The sequence below is a fragment of the Myotis nattereri genome (assembly GCF_964212035.1).
Source record: "Myotis nattereri genome assembly, chromosome: 1".
NCBI lineage: Eukaryota > Metazoa > Chordata > Mammalia > Chiroptera > Vespertilionidae > Myotis > Myotis nattereri.
Genome location: NC_138075.1, coordinates 155,751,694 through 155,773,958, shown reverse-complemented (window position 1 = coordinate 155,773,958; position 22,265 = coordinate 155,751,694).

Sequence of the window (22,265 nt, the reverse complement as noted above, 5' to 3'; positions counted from 1 at the left end):
TGCTGTGCAGACCTCGAGCTGTGCGTGTGCATACATGTACATGTCGCTGAATCGGCCACATCAGTGTTCACGTATTGTACTTTGTCCTTTTCCTGTAGCTCTGCTCTGCCCTCAAGGTCAGGATGCCACATTTTGATCAATGTGTGAAAGAAGATTTCATTGCAATTGAGAGCTCTACAATTATGAAAGTATCTCTCAGGTGGAACATTGAATGGGTGGACTCTTTCATTAATGTTAGAGTGGTATTTTTCAACTTGTGGATCATGACGTACGTTTATTGAGTTCTAACCACTTAAAAATGAAAAAAAAAACTAAAAGAGCAAGTACCAGAGTGTATCCCATATTGAAGAGAGGCATGTTTCCATGAAGCTTTTATCTGTGCACAGTGGGTCATGGTGTAAAATGTGTTTTCTTTACTATAAAGCAGAGGTTTAAAAACTGTGGGAAACACTGGGAAGAGAACCACGCATGTGTTTACATCACATGCAATAACTGTCGCCTCATAAGTATAAAATGAAGGCATTTTCGTTTTTACGCACAAAAAAATAACCCTAGAACAGTGGTTCTCAACCTTCTGGCCCTTTAAATACAGTTCCTCATGTTGTGACCCAACCACAAAATTATTTTCGTTGCTACTTCATAACTGTAATGTTGCTACTGTTATGAATCGTAATGTAAATATCTGATATGCAGGATGGTCTTAGGCGACCCCTGTGAAAGGGTTGCTCGACCACCAAAGGGGTTGCGACCCACAGGTTGAGAATTGCTGCCCTTAGAAGGTCATGAAACCAATTTAGTGGATCATGACCAGCCTTCTTGAAAACAAACAGAACTTGTCAGAGCGCTTGTACGTAACTGTTATAAGACTTTTGTTTCCATCTTATCTGCACATATAAACCTATATGCATGAGTGTAGTGAGACATGATGGAAAATATATTTCTGACTGCGGGTCATTGTCAAATAATTTTAAAGACACCAACCATTACAGCGTGTTCAGGGCAATAGAGGATTCTACTCAGCGAACAATACAGTGCTGCCCAGGGATACATTTTAATCCCTTCAAGCATGCTGCCAAAAGACTGGTATTCAAAAGGGTGTCAGGAACACAAACAGGCTGAGAACCATTGTTCTAGAGAGAAAGGGAGCTGCTACCACTTTTCTGTCTCCACCCTGTCCAAATGAGTTGGTCAGTAGTGAGGAAATTCCAATTGTTCTTATTGCAGAGGCTGTCAATGTCGAATTAACTGATGCCATTTTCAGAAGCTCATGTTAAGACTGAGTTTGGGGTGCCAGTTGCTTGTTAGGAATCAGTACCTATGAAGGGAGGGGAGAAAGGGCAGAGGGAGTCACTGCAGTGCAGCCCAGCAAAGGCTCAGAGCTCTGGGAGGAGTGGTCCCGGTCAGGGTAGCCTGTGTTGGGGGCAGAGATGGGCCTAGGGCCCATCACTCAGTCATGGGGTTCAGGCGGCCCCCAGAAGGGGGTGCACTCAGGTTAAGTTGCTTTCTGCAGCTGAGGCCAACCCGAAGCAGCTGACCACACTCCACAGCAAGTCCCTCCTTGAACGGATCTGACAGCACACTTCCAGGACCGAAGACACCACATGTTTGTCTGTGGGTTGAGGACTGGCTCCAGACACAAAGATGATTGGAGAACTCATGCATTAGAGGAGTCCAGAGAATCTGATTATCCTTGTGGACTGCTGTTTCATTCATCAAGAGCAGCGGTTCTCAACCTGTGGTTTGGCGGTCAAACGACCCTTTCACAAGGGTCACCTAAGACCATCGGAAAACACATATATAATTACACTAGAGGCTGAGTGCATGCAATTCGTGCACGGGGGAGGGGGGTGGTGGTGGTGTGTGTCCCTCAACCCAGCATGCACCCACTCCAATCTGGGACCCCTCAAGGGATGTCTGGCTGTGGGATCAGGCCTAAACGGGCATTCAGACATCCCTCTCACAATCCAGGACTGCTGGCTCCCAACTGCTCACCTGCCTGCCTGTCTGATTGTCCCCAACCACTCCCCTGCCAGCCTGATCAACACCCAACTGCTCCCCTGCTGACCCAATTGCCCCTAACTGCCCTCCCCTGCCAGCCTGGTCAACCCCAACTGCCCTCCCCTGCAGGCCTCGGTCCCCCACAGCTGCCCTCCCCTGCCGGCCATCTTTGACCACATGAGGGTGGCCATCTTGTGTTGGAGTGATGGTCAATTTGCATATTACTCTTTTATTAGATAGTATATTGTTTTTGTGATTAATCGCTATGCTTTAATTATGTTCAATTTGTAACAATGAAATTGGGGATCACCACAACATGAGGAACTGTATTAAAGGTTCGTGGCATTAGGAAGGTTGAGAACCACTGATCTAGAGTGTAGTTAGCTTTGTCTCTTAGTTGTTATTGGGAGCATGGACCTGTACAAGGCAATATATTCTTTCATTTATGTAGTCAATGCATTCTCATCGAGCACCAGACTCTGTATTGATGGGATTTAATGACAAGAAACCTTCTTCCAGACCATTCATTCTATTTCTGGAGATTCATTTGTAATTCCTACTAGTGAGATTAACAGTTGCTTCACATTTAATGGATTTACAGTTGTATGAGTTTAAAAAGTACATGTTATCTTATTTAATCATTAAAGCCCCATGAAGGGTAGGCATCATCATCACCTCCATTTTGCAAATGAGGAAACTGTCTTAGTCAGCTCATGCTGCTATTACAAAACCCCGTAGACTTGGTGGTTTAGACAACAGACATATTTCTCACAGTTCTGGTAGCTGGAAAGTCCAAGGTCAAGGTGTTAACTTATTTGGTTCTGGGTGAGGGCTCTCTTCCTGGCTTGTAGACAGCTACCTTCTCATTGTGTGATCACACGGTCTTTACTCAGGGATTTCACAACAGGCTTAGTAAATGGCCTGTGGAATTCCAGATACAGATGTCCTTAGCTCTAACTGACCAGCAACTGTATCCTAAAATGAAATACTTTCCATCTGGCAAGACTTGTCCTGCCCAACCTTGTTTGCTTTGGTAATTGAGAATTACTTTAATCAATCTGACTCCTGTTGATTCTACTTCCCTGGAATAGTTCTTGCCCAGGACAGAACATGAGAGGTAGATAACTTCTTACTTCTCATATTCAACCTTTGAACTGCATACATTGTACAACCTTTTTACAGCATACATTGACCAACTCAGACATTTGGGAACCAGAAAGTTAGTTTTAGTAGCCTCAGATGCTTTGCTTATACTGCCATTTTTAAGTGTTCCCAGCTAAAATAATTTATTCACTTTTTAAAAAAACTATTTTATGAAAGTGAACAATGAAAAACCAAAAATAGGAACTTCCAACTTCTAGCAAGAATATCTGGTCTCATACTCTTAACCAAGTCACAATTATAAATCATGACATGTGCCAAAAGTGGTAAATCTTAAGATATAAACCCATACTTGTTGAAATTAACTCAGTCTATGATGCCAGGGAAGTAAAAGAAAAAAAAGGGCAAAATTCTGGAAGAACACCAATGAGGGGTGTATATTTAAGTGGTATAATTCAAAATTTTAATATTATTTAGCATTTTGGGAATTGAGCTCCCATCTAATATTACTTTCAAAGATGTTTTTAGAAATGCATAAATTACAAAAGTAGAGTCTTCCTGTAACCAACATGCATGACAGCCTGGATAAGTGATGTTGGAGGCGTACACAAAGTGTTCAAGAGTTCAAAGGAGGGAGCCATGCTATCCATCAGGATGCAGGGGATTTGGGAGGGCTTTCAGTGTGCAGTATTGACAATGGTCCTTGGACAGTTAATAGTATGGGGCTTCGCTGGCAGAGATGGCCAGAAAGGGAATGTGTGAGCAAAGCCATAGCAACAGGGAAGAGTGGATGATGCTGGAGATGTTGAATGGTAAGTTTGGGTGGACATAGGGCAGAGGAATGGAAATACAGTAGTGAGATAGAGGCTCAGAAGGTCAGCTGGAATATTTCTATGCTATGCTGCCAGCAGACTGCTGGGTCAATAGATCCACTTGAATTATCCAAGATAAATGACTTCTGGGTCTCGGACAGTCCAGTATCGGGTGAGAAGCTTGGTCTGGGAAGGAGTAACAACATTTTATTCTCCATGTGGTTCCCCAATTGGCAGCACCAGTATCATTTAGGAGCTTGCCAGAATGCAAATTCTCAGGCCCCATTTCACACTTACTGATTCTACATTTCTGGGTGGGGCCCAGGAAACTTTCTAAAAAAAACTTTTAGGTGGTTCTGATGCATGTTAGAGATGGAAAAGCCATGGTCTATAAAGGGAAGCAGAGAGGGTCCAGAGTCAAGGGTACAGACATCACTGCAACTCTAGCAGACAGGTCTGCCGGGCCAACCCTGAAACAAAGTCTCTGGGTCATGGCCTTGGTGCATAATCTGGGCTGATTGAATGCAGGGTGTAGGCATCCCAAAGGCACCAGAAGCTGAAGACTGGGTAGAAAACCAGTAACCAAGGAGTCAATAGGTAAGTGAAAGAGGTAGAGAAGCAGCAATTCAGGAAAAAGATAAGAAACATCACTGAAAATGAAAACACCTGTCAGTTCCAGGTGCTGGGAGCTTTGGTATTTTTGAATGTTATTCTCTGAAGTTGTAATATTTAAATTACTGTAAGAAAAAAAAAAGACAGGCCATGTAATAATTCTTTTCACAGTCCTTTGCTGTCAGCCATGTGAGCGTGTCAGAATCTCCATGGGAACCACATCATCCCCAATCAAGATTAATTTCCAACACTTTCCTGCACCATTGCTTATTTAATCCTAACCTCCTCTATCCTATTCTATGACTTCGGAACTCTCCACCCCAGTACTCAGTGCCTTCAATGGCAACAAAATGTATGTTCCTCAGGAAACTGGCCTCTGGGCAGGGCTGGGGAGGGGGTAGTAGTTTCTGCCTCACTCTACTTCAGGCTGCAGCCTTCTGAATCTTCTGAAGGCTCATCCATGTCCACATATCTGGCATTTTGGCTGGAAAGACTCAAGAACCCGTACTGGTCTCTCTGGGGTTACCAGGCATAGCTACCCCTACATCATCTCTCCAAGATGCTGGCTTCACAGTGACAGGTTTTTTATGTGGTGGATCAGGGCTCCAAAGATGAGTGGCAAGAATCAGGAAGAAACCCAACCATGGAAATGTCACCACTGCTGCATTATCTTTTTTTTTAATGAGTTTTAGAATATTGTCATTTCCCTCCCCCAAAACCCTATATTCCTTAGCTATCACCCCAACCCACTTATCTCCGAGTCCCAAATAACCATGAATACATTTTCTGTCTCTATAGATTTGTGTATTCTGAACACTTCATATAAATAGAATCATCCAATATGTGTTACTTTTGCCTGGCCTTCTTGATTTAGCATAATGTTTTCAAGGTTCATCCATGTTGAAGTGTTTATCAGTACTTCATTCTTTTAATTACTGAATAATGATAATTAATAATGATCCCATTGTATGGGTACCTTTAATTTATTCAAAATTGATGGAAATTTATTTCTACTTTTGGTCTACTATGAATAATGTTGCTATGAACATTTATGTACAAGTGTTTGTATTGATGTATATTTTCATTTCTCTCAGGTATGTACCTAATAGTGGAATTACTGGGTCAAATGGTCCCTCTATGTTTAATTGTTTGAAGAACTGTCAGACTGTTTTCCAAAGTGGCCACACCATCTCACATTGCCACTAATAGTCTACAAGGGTTTCAAATTGCATACATCCTCAGCAACTCCTGTTATTTTCTGTCTTTTCGATTATTAGAACCCTACTGTGTGTGATGTGGTATCTCATTGTAGTTTTGATTTGCATTTCCCTGATGGTTAATGATGTTGAGCATCTTTTTCTTTGCTTATTGTTCATTTGTATATCTTCTTTGGAGAAATGTCTATCTAGATTCTTTGCTCATTTTATTATTGAGTTATTTATCTTTTTGTTATTGAGTAGTAAGTGTTGTTTTTATATTTTAGATACTAGACTAGACCTTTATCAGAAAGATGATTTCCAAAAATTTTCTTCCATTCCATGAGTTATCTGTTCACTTTTTTAAAATTTTATTATATTGTTTAAGGTATTACAAATAGTAGTACGTATGTCTCCTTTTTTTCCCCCACTAACCTACCCCCAGCCTCCCCTACTCCCCCCCCCACACCCTCACACCCCCTGCACTTGCCCTTGTCCCTCCCCCCCTCCCCTAGTGTCTTGCATCTGTTGGTTGTGCTTATATGCATGCATACAAATTCTTCGGTTGATCTCTTACCCCTCCAACCCTCTCCTACCTTCCCACTGTAGTTTAAAAGTCTGTTCGATACATTGTCTTCTTTCACAAGCAAAGCCCTGAGGCTGGTCTGTATTCAAGGTGATGGAAATGAGATTTCACCTCCTGTGAGAGAAGATCAAAAGATATGCAGATAATTTTCAAGCTGTTCCTCTTTTATCTTCTGCTTATTTACTCTCTCTTATGAGTGTCAATGCCTTCATTGATACAATGTTCTAGCTTCCAACCCACCAGCTGGTCCCTAGCTCCTGGCTTTTCTTCCTCTCTGATACTGCTCAACCTCCCTACCCATCACTGTTTTATTAATTTGGCTTTATCATAGTCCTCTCTCTTGTTACAAGGGGTAATTTCTGATTGAAGTATCTGTGAGCAGGTGAGGGAATGCAGCTTACAACATTTAGTCCTTTCCAAGTTCTCAACAGGTGAACAGTTGAGAGAAGGAGAATGTCGGCAGCCATCCCACACAAGGTTCTGGAATTATCCTGACCCCTCAGATGTGGGCCCTGGGCCTAGAGCCTCTGACCTGTAGAAATAGATGGGTGGAAATCTGCTAGCACCGCCCCCCCAAAACCCCCCTCCGCCGCCAGGGGCATGTGCAGGCCCCCTCCTTGGTCCTCCAGAAGGTGGACAATGATCTATAGACCTGACTAATCAATCTCGGCTTGAGGTGATGGAGCTATGGGCGGGGTGGGGGGGGGGGTGCGGGGAGGCAATTCATTTCACAACATAAGTTCTTATCATTTGCCTTGTTGCTATGAGTGGACTGAGAACTATTCACAGAAAGCACATTTAGTACAAAGAAAGTACCTCGTTGAGTCCACTGTGGTTAGTAGACATCATACCTAGGCTTGCCTCCTGTAAACAGAACATAAACAGCTCCTTCAAATCAAGAGCTCTTGGAGAATTCATATACCTGTAACCAAGAGCCCCAGAAAGGAAGGGAATATTCTGTTTATTTCCCTGGTATTTATACAACTGTGATCTCACCACTTGGAGAGATTCCATTGTATTGTAAGTGTCATTGTATTGTTAATTTACAGAGACATTAAAAGAATACCTGTGTGCCTGGTGGTTCAAAAGCAGAGGGTGTATTAAAACAGACCAAATCTTTCAAAAACCAGTTTTCTTTATTGGATGGCCCAAGACTGGGGCTGGTAATCCAAGAGGTGTTTTCAATGGTCCGTTGTAGGAGCTGGGGGTGGGTGGAGATTGTGCGAATGTTGCACTGTACCAGTCTGTCCTGGACCCAGGTTTCCTACACTGTAGGCAGAGAAGTGCCTTATTCATGGATATACAAAGCCAAGTTTGTGAGCAAGAGATGATTCTATTCAAAAAGCTAGAGAAGAGGTCAGAACCTAGCAAATTTTAACTCACCAGAGACACATGAAAAGGGGTTATTCAAATCTCCACTACACCCCTCACACATAAGCTCTCCTTATGCCCACCAAACGTATGCACATCCATGTACAGTAGCTTAGGCAAGGCTTCTGAGAGTGGGTGTGGGTGAGAAAGAACCTAGAGGCCACAGGGAGCCACATGGAAAAATCAGGCACAAAACCTCACTGGAGAGCAAAGGATACAAAACACAATTGCATTGAACATTTTTATTTATTTATTTGTTTTTACTTTCAAGAAAATTAGGGACCGCCTCCCCCCAAAAAAGTGAATTAATTACTCAATAGTAGAGAAGGAGAATCCTTTCTTTGGCTGCTTCGCTGAAATTGCAGCGGACGTTCAGGCTGCAGGTTCAGTGATATTTTTCTGCTCAAATTCGAGGCTGTTTTCCAGATTGGCACCAATTATCTAGTGGGATCCAGTATGGGAGGGAGGTCCTCTGTGGCTGGCTCCCTGAAGCATTTGCATGGTACATGTTATGTCTTCAAGTTCAGATGACTAGGCTCCTGACTCCTCCACTCAAATCCCTATGTTCCCCTCCCCCCCCCCCCCACACACACATTGGATTGGGTGTATCTCAGCCCATTGGGATGGAGTTCTCACAACACCTGGTGTCCTCGTCAGCATGCTTGCCTGAGGAACACCCTTTCTAGTGGTGACTGGTCTTTATTCTCTTGACGCTGAGCTGCACACCCTGGATTGGATCCCTTAGCACATTGACCTCTGGACTCCGGGCCAACTGTACCCTTTGGAACCAGAGCAGGTGCTGGGTTCTTCTAGCACCGACTCAGCCTGCAAACACTGGTTTCTTCCCTTCTCCACTGAACAAGCCAGGGTAACAAATGAAAGCTGGATATGGGAATTGGGGGTCTTTTTTTGTCACTATACTTATCAGGGAATGCCTCCTTTCCCAAGAGATAGAATTTAAAGGGAAAGTTCAATTCCCATGGCCATTGTTTGAAGGGCCACCCTCAGGCCTGGCTGGGTTGTTCTGGGGTTCTCTATGAAAGTTCTTATGCCACCCCAATAAGATAATAGAAATGACCATGAAGACCATGTACCATGAGTGCCCTGTGGGTGTGATGCCACAACTGTGTGTGAACACCAGTTCCTTTTGCATTTCCTTCCATACTTTCTTCTCGGGACACTTGTAGAAAAGTGGGGTAATCCTCACTCTCAGCTGCCAAGGAAAATGGAGGGAGGGCTTCTCTTCCTGTGCTGGTCCCATTCTCCCAGCTCGGGAGAAGTTAATCAGGCTAGAAATAGTATCTCTTTCAAAGAGCACCTACTCCACATTATCAGAAGCTGGGCTGCCAGTTATTCTTCATGAGTTGGAAGTGGAGGATTCAGCTGTTTCCTACACACTCTTCTCATCCTCTTAATTTTTTATATCATTACCCACTCCTGCTTCTACCAATTCTGCAGCCTCTCTGAAGCTCTGCCAGTGGACGGCCATAGCTTCCTCCACTGGGTTTAGCTTTCCATATGCATCAGTTCTCTTTCTAACTCTGAGCAATAGATTTTACCAGCTCCAGCCCCCCTTGCAATGGATCTGTTCTCCTCACTATTGTGGGTGATTCATCTTGGACTTTCTTGACTATAATTTCAACTGGGTTGGGAGAAAAAGGAGAAGGGAGGCAAAGGCTTGTACGCAGCCCGCCATCTTGAACTGGAACCTGGAAAGGATTTCAAAAACAGTATTTCTGGGCCCCAGTCCCACTCCTACTGAATTTGAATCACCAGATGTGCTGCCCAAAAAAACAAGGTTTATATCTGATTTTTTCAAATCCCCGCCTTGGTGACTCTGAGGCAAGCCCTCCCTTGAATAGTGATTGGACCCTTGACACACTGGATTGAGTTCCAGCCCCCAGGCAGCCTCAGATTTGCTCTTTTCCTTCTTCCCAGCCATCCAAACAACTTATATTTCCTTTTTGTTCACCATGATGTTTCATTCTTATGCACCTCTGAACGAATTGCCTCTATTTTGTACCTCATCTTTTTCACTTAATAAATTCTATTCATTCTTTATTCTGTTTTGAGAAAAATCTCTCTATTTCTCTCCTGCCCCCAGAGCTGTCTGCCTACAGGACTTTGCATATAATGGGCACTCGATAAAGTGTTATGAAAATAACATTGAATTATATTAGAATTCAGCCAGGTTACATTGATTAACATAACATTGTAGCATTTATTTGCTACAATTTTAGCAAATAACCTAAAGTTATAGAAGACCTGTATTCTCCTGGGTTAAGTAAAAATAAGAAATTAATGAACAAAATAGATCCAGAGACAGAGAGCATAGAATAGATTGAGGAATCTCAGAGGGAAGGCAGGGGGGTGGGAGGGGGGGAGGAGAGACAATGGGTGGGGAGAGATTAAACAAAGAAAAAGAACATATATGCATTTATGCATAACCCATGGACACAGACAATGGTGTGATGAAAGTGGGGAGAGGGTGGAGGGGCAGTATACAGGGTGGAGGGGGGGAAGGGACATCTATAATACTTCCAACAATAAAGATAAAAAGTATAAAATAAATAAAAGAAAAAAGATAAGAAATTAAATATTTATTGAAATGGGATGTAAGAATTCATCAATTTATTTTCTATAGTTGCCATTTCAACCTCAAAACCCTCTACATCATCCCTAATTCTCATCTATGCCTTTAAATCTAGTGCAACTCCATAGCTCACAAAAAGCTGCCATTCTGTTTCCTGTGACATCAACCCAGCTGTGTCTTAAAAGACAACTAATGTAAAGAAAAGTTTATGTGGGGGGAAATGTACTGCCAACAAGTGAGTTAACAATGTGGACCTAAGTGCACCAGGATTAGAAGTATAACCCTTTGGATTTCAAATGTGATAACAAAGACGGAAATGGATTCAGATGTCAGTGAAGACAAAGCCGTGTTTGTGCAGACATACATTTCAATTGCATCTCCTGGGAAAAGCTTACTTTCTGCAGCAAAAAAAAAAAAAAAAAGGAGGGCTTGGATGGGGGCTCAGGTGAGTGAGCCTATATGCTAATTTACTAATTAGCTTCAGAGACTTAAATTTTAGTCACCTCCAATGTAAAACTTGATGCTTCCCATTGTACCAGATGCGTTCGAAAATCAAACCCTGCAGACAGGAATTATTTTTCTCTTGGGGATGAAATTTATAAGCTGTTATATTGCCTTCTACTTTGCAGCTCACGTCTTGGGTTCTGTCGATTGGGTAACTGAGGACTTATATTTTCAAAGCGGGAGGACTAGGACAACCAATCAATTCAATTCAAACGTTTCGTGAATACTTACTCTGTTTCCAACTGGAATTCCAGGGCCCAGAATTATCTATCCTTTTTTGTAACTGTACCAAGTAGATAGTAGGTGATCAAGAAGTATTTGTTAGATTATTGATGAATCATAAATGAACGAATGGGGGAAGCCAATTGACTAATATGCTGCCAGGTTTCTGCCCACGAGGAACTCACAGTCTAGAGCAGGGATCACACATTTAGGTGTCTACAGGGCTTGAAAGGTAGAAATAAATGAGTGAAATGGATTGAGTATAAGAAAAATCAACTGCCAGAAATATATTCAATCTTTCTCTGTTTTTCCAGATGTGTTGCTGTAAGGTCATAACAGAAATATGTATAATAGCAGAGTTTATATTATCAACTTGAAATAAAAATAAACATGGGATTTTAACATGGGATTAATTATAATGTGCAATTTATATGTTATGTATTTGTATTTAGTAATTCATTATCCTTTGGATTAAGACATAGAAACCTGTCAGCTTTGGGCTTGGGGTGGTTTTTTTGTTTTCTGTGTATTTTTTTTTTTGTACTAAGATGACAATATAGTATCAAGTCTTGCTTTCTGTGTTTAACTTTAAATTCTTTAACAGGCAGTGACATTTACTTTTATTATGTTTTATAATGAAAAACAGCTGTTCACAGAAATAGGGATTCTAAATGTGGATAGATTCTTGCACAGTGATTTTTTTTAAAGTAACCACTCTCAAGATGTTTGTAATATTCTGCTTTTCTAATGTCATTATATTTACCCTTCATTGTGGTATTGTACAACTTCCATTTGTAGTGTTTATGCACATTATGAATATGAAATCAGGGCATGAATTGAACAATGTTAGTTTATTTCATAAAGTTTGAAACCTGAGAATTTTTTTTTTCCATTAGGTCTTCAAATCTATAATTTTGGAAATCCTTTACTTTCATTTCAGGAAATGGATTTCAGGAAAAGGGTATACGGCTTCTCATAAAATTACAATTTTGTCAAGTCCAAAATTCTTGGGATGGATTAATGTCAACCCAAAAGGCTAAATCTGTACTCACTCTTTGCTTTTGAAATGTGGTGATATTTTTCTTTGGATTGCATTAATTCCAAAAATTAATATAAATCTCCTTGTCACCCTGACTGGTTTGGCTCAGTGGATAGAGCATTGGCTTATGGACTGAAGGGTCCTGGTTTGATTCCGGACAAGGGAATGTACCTTCGTTGTGGGCACATCCCCAATGGAGGGTGTGCAGGAGGCAGCTGATCAATGTTTCTCTCTCATCGATGTTTCTAACTATCCCTCTCCTTTCCTCTCTGTAAAAAAATTAATAAAATATATTAAAAAATAAAAATAAACACCAATGTTGGTGTTCAAAATAAATACATAAATAAATAAATCTCCTTGTCCCCATTGGAAGACCAATTCCCCCGACCTCCATGTTACGGCACCCTAACACACATGAACCATCTATGGCTTTCAGCCTAAGGGCAGACAGTGCTCATGGTGTCAAGTTTTCTAAAGTTTTAGTACAAAATTCTTCCTGGGCAAACAAGTTCACAAATGTCTAAAGACAGTGCCTTTACAAACTGTTACCATTTTGGACTTAAGTATGGAGCCAATCCAACTGGACTGTGACTATTCCAGAAGCTGTATCTGTAGCCAGCTTACTAATTTGGACCAATCCACTTTAAAATCTTCCAAACCTTCTCAATACGATCCAATATGTCATGTCCTGACATGTGTAGCTCTCATAGGGGCTATGTTTTAAAAGATTTATCAAACTCCGGTCACATCAAAATTCCAATGAAAGTATAAGAAATACCGCTATCTGGGAGCTACTATCTGTTCCCATCAGCCATCATAGAGAACATACACAACTTATCTATTTTCAGACAACTTGTTCTGCGAGTTCTCAACCTTATCGTCAGCATTCTGGGCACAAGCGTTTCTGGTTAGACTTACATTTGCAAACACTTGTTTCTGTCCTATACGCTGCTGCTCTCTAGGGATGCTGTTATAAACCCGCCGTCTGAAAAGGTTGTATGCCGGGACAAATTTTTTCCCTTAATATATAACTGTGTCTCACAGTAGCATTACTTATTTTATTCACATTATAAATAAACAAATGAAATTTTATTTCTTATTTCATCGGTTTTTTTAACTCGTATTTTTTAAATCATAGTTTAATCCTATTTTTAAAATCATATTGCATCATATTCATTCAGGTAGAACTGATCCTGCCTCATGGAAACCACAGTAAAGGCCGTTGCTCGCATTTCCCCCTCGATCATTCCGCATCCTGAAAACGCTGGTGCTTCCCCATGTGGCCCTGCAGCGTGGTGCGCCCCCTTCTGTTGGGATCTGTGAGTTTAACAAGCTCTCTTTTAATGCCAGTTGTCTCCTGATCTGTTTGCCTCCCCATAGCTAAATAATAATAAAATCTTATTTTAAAACAATGTGGGACTAGATGTAACATGATAAAGTGATACCAATTCACACAATAGCCACTAAGTGTACATCCAAGTCTTGAATTGTGAGTAGTTTTATTTTTATAAAAACATTTCATAAGATTTATTTGAATTTCCTAACGTTTTAATTTAAAATTTTTATTTTAACAAATAATTTAAAATACGTATTTTGATATAGATTAATTATAACTTGAACTTTAACAGAAAAATAACCTTTTGGAAAATAGATGAAACAAATGTTGACCTGTAATATTTTTTACACTGACTTTATGTTTTTAATAAAAATATGTTTAGCCTTGGCCGGCGTTGCTCAGTTGGTTGGGTATCATCCCAGGCACTGAAAGGTTGCCGCATAGATTCCGGTCAGGGCTCATGTCCCTTTGCAGGCTCCATCCCCAGCAGAGGGCATGGCATGCAGGAGGCAGCCAATCAGTGTTTTCCTCTCTCAGCTCTCCCTCTCCTTTCCTCTCTCTTTTAAAAAAAAATCAATAAAAATTAAAAATATATTTAAATTATGTATATCTTAAGTAAAAATACTTTTTAATTTTTAACTTTTTAGATCACTGCTGTCACAATTATGTGAATATTGATTATGACAACATAATTTCATTGAAATGAAGCTAACAAAACAAGTTTAATTGAATAAATTTAAAGTAATTTATGAATTATTTAAGTCTTCACTTTATTTTATTACACATCCAAGCATCATTGGTCCATCCAAGTACATCCATATATGGGCAATAATAATTAAGTTCATTTGTCATTGATATTCAGTTGTCATTGGTATTTCCATCAGATGGAGACCATAAATTTATCTAAATTTTTATTTTGTCATTTGTGATGGTATATTGGTAAAGTAGCCATATAGACCATATATCCTTTAACAGTTTTCTTGACATACAACATTTACTAGTAAATATTTAGGTGTGTGGTATACGGGCTTGTATTGGTATTCCTGCCCTAGCCCCACAATTGTTAGCAGCAGCTCACAGACATACTTTCTGTTTTTCAGAAAGATAAGCCTCCTCCAGCTACTTCCTTGGTGAGGAAGCCTCTTTCTCTGAAGTCTTCATAAGGTGACTCCTTGGTCACTCATCTCAGCTTCAGTGTCACCTCCATGGGGGGCTCTTCCCTGGATCCAGGCTCTATAAGATGACTGGTTTTTTTTCCCTTATATCTTATATCACTACCAGATGCTTCATACTCTATAACTTTGTTTATTTTCTGTTTCTGTCATGAAAATACAGACCCTGTCCAATGGAATCAGAGTCTTCAGGTAGGATCCCAGTAGCCGTGGTTTTCTTAAAGCTGATTAATATTCAGGCAGGGCTAGAGCCACTGCTCAGGGGCTGCTCTTGCTCCTACGCATAAGGAAACATAAACAGAAATGGTCAGGGAGGCCTTGTTTGCAATAACAAAAGAATAAACAAACAAACAAATAAGATGTGCCTGAAATACACAACACCAGGAAAATGGAAATGTAACTTATGGCATATTCACAAAGAATAATAATTACTATATATCCGTTAAAATAAATTGCCCAGATCTATATAAATCAACATGGATAAATTCCCCAAACATAAGTATGAAAAGCAAGTTAAAAAAAGAATGGTACAGTAACATTTATAAAAACGCTAAAGATGCAAAACAATAAATAATCGATGGATACACACATCTGCAAGTAAATTAAATTTTTAATGAATCCCTAGGATGATTAACATCAATTTCATAAAAGTGGTTATTTCTCAAAAGGGAGAGGGTCAAGGGTCAGGCAGGAAAGGACAAGAAGGCACTTCGCTTGCTTCTCATCTTTAATGCTTTGTTTAAAAGTTACCTTTAACAGAGCTCACTCTCTATACCTTTCTGTGTCCATGGAATCTTTTGTAATAAAAGAGACAGTAATTTACAGTATTTGGGGAGGTACTATTCATAGAGCTTCATGATAATTTTTGTCAATCTTCTGGACTTTTCGTGCTTTGTGGCAATTCTCATCTTAAGTCAGTTCTAACTCTTCCTCACTAAGACTACAGAGAAGACTTAGAGCCACTTTAATAAAGAAATTTGGCTCCCACCATCCTGAATGCTGTTGCACCCTACTTGAATTCGTCCATTCTCAGAAAAGTTCTAAACACTGCTTTTATCCCTATGCTCAAGATTCAGCCATTAATTCATTTGCTTATTTATTCTATGAGTATTCATTGGACACACTTAAAAAGTGAGGACATGAGCAGAATTTTATTCTGGGACAGTTTCCTTATCCTATTCCTCAGTCTCTCCTTTCGCTTTCAGCTCTAAAATTAAAATGTAACTTTAGTTGTGTTTAAAGTCAGGTTTATTTTAAATAACTTGAAAATTTTCATGGTTAAAATATCTTTTATTTTTATATTCTCACCCATTTCGTAATATGTGATTTAAGTTCCTCAAGGTTCCCACGCATCACTAACAGAGCAATTGAAACAGAAAGACTACGGCAGACTTAAGGGGAAGCTGGGTGGTGTCGGGGGGGGGGGGGTGGAATCCTGGCACTTATAATAATTCCCCCTCTAAAGCCAAAGCTCTGGCAGTATCCAATCTCTAGAGAATCTTAGAGATCTATTTGATTTATAACAGTTCAAATTTCTTGAGGGCCCAGATTATGTCTGTCCCTTGTCCTCACATCTGTCATACACCCAAGCCATTATCCAGGTTTTCACTTAACAAATACTTTTTGTTTCACGTTGTTGGGAAATTGTTATCATTCCACTGACTTAAGACATTTAGTTACTGGATGTTATTGTTCCCTATCTATTTTTCAGTCTGCCTAGCTTTCAATTAGTTGCTAGTACACACCTTTGATATATCTTTAGCTTTTTAAAATATGTAGAAAAGGAAATAAAAGGAACATTTTAAAAAAATCATTCAGATTTCAGTTATTCCCCAAATTCTTAATTAAATTCTCCCACCTATCCTGCAGAAGAAACTCCACATGGCAAGCTATAAAAGCCTTTATAAAGGGAGTTTACATTGTCTCCCCATGCCTTAGTAAAATATATGAGTACAAATTAGATAGAACCCGTGAAATTACAGTTTTATGAGGGGCGAGGGATGATTCAAGTCAAAGACTTACTTTTCATTCATGTGTGAAAGAAACAAAAATTTTCCAGATTAAATTGGCTGGAGGGAAATGCCGTGCCAGCATGTGTAAAATGGCGAGGGACAGCTGGCTAGGAAGGCGTAAATCAGAAAACAGCCTCACCTCCTCGCTGGGGAAATTGCCACCAGAATGCTTATAAATAGCGCTTTCTGTTTCCCAGCTCTGTCAGGAGTAGCAGTGGAGGTTTAAATGAAAGCCACCACTGTGTACAGCTCAGGGGCAGGCTCAATGGTTTCCTTATAGAAAGCCTGGAAGTGGAGGTCTCATGGCAGGACTAGCTGGGACTGACAGGTTTGCCTGGGCAAAGGGGGCCCTATGCGGTCCAGGGCAGAGGGCTCGGGTGGGGTAATGGCTCAGCAGGCAAACTGTACAGGCTCCAGTTACCCAGCAGAAGTAATTGAAGGCAACCCAGAGCTCAGAAAAACCAGACTCCCAGGCTGAGACTTCTTAGATCCCTGAGCTATTTGTTGCCTCAGTTTGGAGATGTGGCGATCCCAGCTGGATGCTCCTAGTGCATGCCAAACTACACTTCCAACCAGGACTTTTGAGTTCAACTAAATCCCATAACCACTCCTCTGAGCCCTAGGAAATATTTAGGTAAGTAATATGGAGTCTTCCAAAGTTTCCAGCCCATTGAACTTGATTCTCTTTGATGAATAGGGCTGTGGCTCACCCATTGTTCCTTTCCTCATAACCCCTAGCAAAATCCATTTATAGTAAGGTCTCAATAAATGCTTGTGAAATCAATCAATGGCCTTTTCACATCTCTGCTTGGAACCCAGAACATCGGCAGCGTGCAGGAAGAGGGCAGCCTACCTGACGAGCTTTGGAAGTAGTTTCTGTCTTCGGTGTAAGGGTTGGCTCTGTTTACAGCCACACTGATTTCAGAGAAGAAGAAGAAAAAACTTCAGGAAAGAGTTAGAGGAGTCAGAGAACATCATCATTTTGTGCTACTCCTTGATTAAAATGCAAGTCCAGCAAATCAAACACAAATAACACTGAATCTGGGACTGATTAAAGCCAGAAATAACCCCATACCACAATGGAAGTCATAGGGAAGCAAGTGCTCTTTTGATTTAGCATGGCTGCAGAACAAAGCGCAGTTGTATGACTTTGCATGCACTTCTGGGGGCTGGTTAGGAAACCTGGCTCTCTGGGTGAGCAATTCCTTTGTTGAGTCTGCAGCAATTCCTTTCACATCCCTCACCCACGGTGTGAAAGGATGGTGGGTGAGATGGAACGAAGTGAGGGCGCAGGTTCTGTGGTTGTCATTTCTCCTTCCCCTAAGTTCCTTTTTTTTCCCCCCCCAGGAGAGGAAGGGAGAGGAGGAGAGAGAAATATCAATGATGACAAAAAATCATTGATCCGCTGCCTCCTGCATGCCCCCTACTGGGGATCAATTGCTCTGACCTGGAATTGAACCTTGACCTCCTGTCCTGGTTCCTAGGTCAATGCTCAACCACTGAGCCACACTGGCCAGGCATCTCCTTCCCCTTGTTAGAGCCTGCAGAAAGGTGAGCCAGGGCCTGGTGGTCCACCTCGGACTCCCTTTACCTGCTGTGGCCACATTCCCTCACTCATCCATTTAATCTTGGTTTGGGCAACTGCTGAGCAAAAGCAGCTGTTTGTTTTACTGACATTACTTCCTTCCGGCTGTCGACATATGCACTGCTTGCCATTGCTCTGGGGCAAAGCATTTGTTTGATTAATTCAGTTTTAAAACACACCATCTATGGAGGCACTAATGCTACTGGATTTATCTGCCAATTCAGTAGCTTCCGATGGACAGTGTTGCTCCTAGATTGAGAGTACAAAGGCTGTCCCACGTCCAGCCGAGAGGGAGAAAGCAATTTTAGATGAGGCTTTTATTTGATAGAATCCAATCTACAGGTGGCCTCCTTAAGGAGTGAGAATCATTCCACAGGAGTGCTTTTAAGTGGTGTTATTAGGAAAAGAACTCATCTATATTCGGATTCTGACCAATTATGTTTTCACTCGGTTTATCTTCTTAGGTTTTAAATACTTTGCTATTAAAAAAAAAACTTTAAAAATTGTAGTTTTATGATGAGTCAAGGACTGCTGCTGTGCCTTAAGCTAGAATAAAACACACAGAACACATTTAAATGAATTGCAAAGTGTATTATACTCTGAAAATCAGCATTAAAATGCACATTAATTTTTGCAGCTCTTAAATACTTCGGTTGCTGAGGAACTGCCTCCATTCTGTAATTGAAATAGCTCTTCAAATGCAATTTAGTTGCTGATTGGTTTTTAAGTATTTTTAAAAGCTAACAGCTCAGATGGAAAAAGGTGGTATACCCTTGAGTTTTAAATAGGAGCCCAGATGTCATCATGCTGTGGACTTATTAGGCCACTGGAAACCACATTTATTTTCTCCAGAGAAGGGGTGCTGCACCCCGAAGGCTGACACACCGTTAACTGCACAGGAGACCACAGAGCTGGCTCGACATCAAATACAAGATGTTGTTATGAGGGAGTTATTATCCTCTGAGCAAATTAAACAGGTCTCTTATTAACTCCACTCCCCAATTCACACATTCCATACTTTATTCTCTTGATTTTTATTTCCTGTGGCTTTTTGCAGTTTCAATAAATGCCAAGTAGGAAAAGAAGAGGAAAAAAAAAAAAGCAAATCTATTTGGGTATTCACTGGTAGGTGAATATCTACAGTTGTAACTCGGAAGAGGTTACAAAATGTCCAAACAGGAATCAAATGCTCTGTGCATTTATTTTTTAGGCCATAGCAGTCTGCAAAAGACTATTTCAAGGTGGCTGTGTGCCTTTAGCAACATCAATCACTTCAAGATTAAAGAGGAAAAAAATCTAGAGATTCTTAGCTGTGGGCCTGCCTCCTTGATATTAATAAGGCAGTTTTAAACTCATTGATGGAAGTTATGGCATGTTTTGGAGAAAACATGGAGATACTGTTAGTTCTGTTCCTAAATTTCTCACTAGCTGAGGGACAATGGTCAGGTCACCTAAATTCTTGGCTTCTTAATTTTCTTCTATGACAAATGGTATTAATGATATACTGTTAGAATGTTATGAACTTGACATGTAAAGTAATAATAAAGCTTGCAAACCGCAAATTGCTATGTGAATGCAAAGCACAATTACTATTAGGGAATTCTGAAGATTAAGATTTGGGAGGGGACTCTAATGAGCTCGCCAGAAGGGAAACCACAAAGCCTTCAGAATCCTTTGTGAATTGTGTCAAATCGGACGGCCCGTAGGGAGGAAAGATCCAGATTCACAAACAGGTTAATTGTGCTCTATGAGTTCTGTATAGGATCCCTGACAAAGGTCGAGAAGGTAAATTTTAAGTTATGGGAAAATCTACCGTTTGCACTTTTTTTTTTTTTTCACATATAGAATGTCAGGAGAAACATGGCTGGCAATAGAAAAATTGCTTGGTTTAAAATAACAAAAATAACAAAAGCAACATCTACACTTTCTTATATTCTTAACTGCATGCCATTTAGCTCCATAATTTGCATTCATTTTAATCTTTGCAATGCCCTATGAGATATTATAAATACCTTCTTTTATTAATGCGGACACTGAGGCCTACAGGTGTTAAGCAATGGGCTCAATCTCATAGTGACTGCAACATATTCTAACATGAGTATTCTAACATGACTGTTCTAATTCATTGCAAATCATATACCTCTATGTTTTGATATAGTAGGCAGTTGGACAGACGTGAGCAGAGTAGGAACGATAGAGCAGGTACAAGTGCCCAGGGCAAGTGCCTAGCAGCAGGCAAAACTGGGAAAACAAGTATTGTAGAGTGGGACCTTGTCCCCAGGCTGGCCTTTCATCCCTTAGCACAGTGGTTCTCAACCTTCTGGCCCTTTAAATACAGTTCCTCATGGTGTGACCCAACCATAAAATTATGTTCGTTGTTACTTCATAACTGTCATGTTGTTACTGTTATGAATCGTCATGTAAATATCTGATATGCAGGATGGTCTTAGGCGGCCCCTGTGAAAGGGTCATTCGACTGCCAAAGGGGGTCACGACCCATAGGTTGAGAACCGCTGCCTTAGCATATCACTGGTCATGCATCTTAGACCCCTCTGATCTTTCATATCGCTGGTCATGCAGACACTCCCCTGACATTTCCTCTCCTGGTGTGTTGCTAGTCACGTGGTAGACCACATTATAGGAGGAACAAGTGAGCCAGAATAGCCTCATATGACTTTCATAGAAGTTCTTACATGAGCACTCCCTTAAGCATTAAGCCCTCAGGACAATGAGGTTCTGGCCCAAATTAAATAATCTTAGGAACAAAGTCTAGGGTCCGTTGACCACAGAGATAGAGTGTCAATCAAACTAAAGACAACATCTATGTCTCAGTTATATTTCAGCTCCTGGCCCAGAAAAGCAGCAAAACCAGATGAAGTGACTCCATGGCTGACATCAGGACCAGCCGCAATGACTAATGACCCCTGAAAGGACACACTGGGAAAATTGATGAGTATTCTATTGAGATCCTCCTCTGAGACCTCCCCCTAAAATCCCCACCTGTGGAAAGTAGATAAAAACCCTCAAGACGAAGGACCCAGAGTGCACTTGCTCTCTCTTAAGCCCGCCCACATCTTTTCTCACCCTCATCTTTCCCCAGGCACGCTCTCTCCGGAGCACACCTGTGCCTTTCCTCCTTTTCTGCTGCCAGGCACACATTTTCTTTGCCTTTCTTTCTCCTAAACTACAAGGGCTTCCTCCCCCCCCCCCCGCCCCCACCCCGCCCCCCGCCTTTGTAAGTTGTTTCCTGAGTCCACACAGCCCAGCTGGCTCACTTCTACCTTTGTGGCTTTCTAAATAAACTTTCACTTGTATTTGAGATTTGGCTCTGAATTCTTTCTTGGCCAAACTCATGGAGCCAGGTCTAACATCTGGTGCTGTTCACCTTTAACAGTTTCACTCACATGAACTATAGTCTCTCCTGAAGGTTTGGTAAGAAAATTCATCCAAGTGTGAAAAGAGTAGGGAGAAGAGATTTCAGGTAATAGATTTTTCTTTTTTTCTGTTTGCAATAGGTACTACAATGTCTAGTTTGTCTTATGAAAGCCCCCAGATGCACCACTGGGTGTCTTATGAAAAGAAATTTACATAAAGGAAAACATGTCCCATGTCCATTATAAGAAAACTCACCACTGATCTCCTGAGGTGATGCAGAAATGGATTATCTTCAAGTGATGTGATTATTTAATTTTCTTAAGTAGATCCTTATTTACATTATGCCATCAAAATCTGAATAAAATATGCAGAGACACCAAGAACACCTTCTCCATAAAAATCTCAATGGAAGCTTTAAAAATACAGCACACTATAGTTTATTTTCTTTGAAAATATACCAAGGACGCTTGGAGAATGAATTTTAAACAATTTGTTCAATATCTAGCTTTGAGCTCCCCTTTCCAGATGAAAGTTTACCGATAAGATTGCTTTCTATGTCCTAATTATGCAGTTTGTGAGCTCAAAGGGTGAGCAGAAAGGGCGGAGATGAGGAGGCTGTGGGATCTTTATAAAAAGCCCATCTTTACTTTTGTGATAGAAAACCAAAAACCCTTGATAGGTAAATGCCAATATTTGCACAATGCAAGGTAATGTAATCCAGGAAGTGACTGAAAATAACCGTGAAAGGGAT